Source organism: Platichthys flesus, chromosome 7 (assembly GCF_949316205.1).
Source record: "Platichthys flesus chromosome 7, fPlaFle2.1, whole genome shotgun sequence".
Taxonomy (NCBI): Eukaryota; Metazoa; Chordata; class Actinopteri; order Pleuronectiformes; family Pleuronectidae; genus Platichthys; species Platichthys flesus.
Window position 1 is genome coordinate 3,245,871 of NC_084951.1, and position 2,500 is coordinate 3,248,370.

The 2,500-nt window shown below is 38.0% G+C and overlaps 3 non-coding genes across 3 annotated transcripts in view; all 3 read right to left on the minus strand.

The window, feature by feature from the left end:
* Window positions 1–32, minus strand: part of LOC133957440 (5S ribosomal RNA) — a 119-nt gene extending 87 nt beyond the window's left edge. Inside the window, exon 1 of the ribosomal RNA XR_009921231.1 lies at window positions 1–32. This exon is cut by the window's left edge and continues 87 nt beyond it. This is a non-coding gene — a ribosomal RNA (5S ribosomal RNA).
* Window positions 33–957: 925 nt separating this feature from the next.
* Window positions 958–1,076, minus strand: LOC133957836 (5S ribosomal RNA). The gene has a single exon (XR_009921605.1). It is a non-coding gene; the product is annotated as a 5S ribosomal RNA (ribosomal RNA).
* Window positions 1,077–2,001: 925 nt separating this feature from the next.
* LOC133957452 (5S ribosomal RNA) lies at window positions 2,002–2,120 on the minus strand. The gene has a single exon (XR_009921242.1). It is a non-coding gene; the product is annotated as a 5S ribosomal RNA (ribosomal RNA).
* Window positions 2,121–2,500: the final 380 nt, after the last annotated feature.

Sequence of the window (2,500 nt, forward strand, 5' to 3'; positions counted from 1 at the left end):
TCGGGCGTGTTCAGGGTGGTATGGCCGTAAGCGATTAACTCGACCCACAATACCTTATTTATACATGTGAATCGCCACCATCATCAATAGCATGGTTGCTTTGTGACCATCCAAACTTGTTTTTTATTGTTATATAATGTTAAGGAAAAGACACTCAAGGTGCAATTTTCTCATAATATAGCAAGAAAAAAATCACTACAATAATTTAATAATGTCCTTCAGTAATAATGTCAGGGTTGCACATACTGTTTCTTCCTTCATGGTGAGTAATTTCTCCCTGCTCTTTCACCCTGCTCTCCAAATATGACATTTTTAGGGTGATATGTTAATTTGACATGAATATAGTAGTGTTTCGAATATCAAATGTCATTTGAATGTTCAATCTCATCCTCCACCTATGATGATCTCCGACTGAATATCCTTTCTTGCTTTGATTGCCAGTCTTTCCTGCTCATTCAAAAATGTGTCTCCTCTGAAGCAGGAGCAACACCAAGCTCTGATGGCAATACAGAGAATCATAACCATAACCAACACTTTCCTTTTATTTTGTGTCCATTGAAACTCATCTTTTGTTGTTGTTTATGTTAAATGAAAAGAATCTGAAGGTGCAATTTTATCATATTATTGCAAGAAGCAAAATCATGACAATTTCCATCAGTAAGACTGTGGGGGTTTCATACACTGTTTCTTCCTTGATGGTGAGTAAACTCCCCGCTCTTTCATCCTTCTCTCCAAATAGGACATTTTGAGAGTGATAGGTTACTAGTGCATGAATAAAGTAGTGTTTCGACTATCAAAAGTCATTTAAATGTTCACTCTTTTCCTTCAGTGATGATGTGTGTGTGTTCCATAGCCTGGTTTTCTTTGATGCTGAGTCTTTCGTGCTCTTTCAAAGGTGCTTCTCCTTTAAAGCAGCAGCAACAGTCCCCTCTGCTGGTTGCAAAGAAAATTGTTAAAAGCTTACAGCATCTGGTATTCCCAGGCAGTCTCCCATCCAAGTACTAACCAGGCCCGACCCTGCTTAGCTTCCGAGATCGGACGAGATCGGGCGTGTTCAGGGTGGTATGGCCGTAAGCGATTAACTCGACCCACAATACCTTATTTATACATGTGAATCGCCACCATCATCAATAGCATGGTTGCTTTGTGACCATCCAAACTTGTTTTTTATTGTTATATAATGTTAAGGAAAAGACACTCAAGGTGCAATTTTCTCATAATATAGCAAGAAAAAAATCACTACAATAATTTAATAATGTCCTTCAGTAATAATGTCAGGGTTTCATATACTGTTTCTTCCTTCATGGTGAGTAATTTCTCCCTGCTCTTTCACCCTTCTCTCCAAATATGACATTTTTAGGGTGATATGTTAATTTGACATGAATATAGTAGTGTTTCGAATATCAAATGTCATTTGAATGTTCAATCTCATCCTCCACCTATGATGATCTCCGACTGAATATCCTTTCTTGCTTTGATTGCCAGTCTTTCCTGCTCATTCAAAAATGTGTCTCCTCTGAAGCAGGAGCAACACCAAGCTCTGATGGCAATACAGAGAATCATAACCATAACCAACACTTTCCTTTTTTTTTGTGTCCATTGAAACTCATCTTTTGTTGTTGTTTATCTTAAATGAAAAGAATCTGAAGGTGCAATTTTATCATATTATTGCAAGAAACAAAATCATGACAATTTCCATCAGTAAGACTGTGAGGGTTTCATATACTGTTTCTTCCTTGATGGTGAGTAAACTCCCCGCTCTTTCATCCTTCTCTCCAAATAGGACATTTTGAGAGTGATAGGTTACTAGTGAATGAATAAAGTAGTGTTTCGACTATCAAAAGTCATTTAAATGTTCACTCTTTTCCTTCAGTGATGATGTGTGTGTGTTCCATAGCCTGGTTTTCTTTGATGCTGAGTCTTTCGTGCTCTTTCAAAGGTGCTTCTCCTTTAAAGCAGCAGCAACAGTCCCCTCTGCTGGTTGCAAAGAAAATTGTTAAAAGCTTACAGCACCTGGTATTCCCAGGCGGTCTCCCATCCAAGTACTAACCAGGCCCAACCCTGCTTAGCTTCCGAGATCGGACGAGATCGGGCGTGTTCAGGGTGGTATGGCCGTAAGCGATTAACTCGACCCACAATACCTTATTTATACATGTGAATCGCCACCATCATCAATAGCATGGTTGCTTTGTGACCATCCAAACTTGTTTTTTATTGTTATATAATGTTAAGGAAAAGACACTCAAGGTGATATTTTCTCATAATATGGCAAGAAAAAAATCACTACAATAATTTAATAATGTCCTTCAGTAATAATGTCAGGGTTTCATATACTGTTTCTTCCTTCATGGTGAGTAATTTCTCCCTGCTCTTTCACCCTTCTCTCCAAATATGACATTTTTAGGGTGATATGTTAATTTGACATGAATATAGTAGTGTTTCGAATATCAAATGTCATTTGAATGTTCAATCTCATCCTCCACCTATGATGATCTCCGAC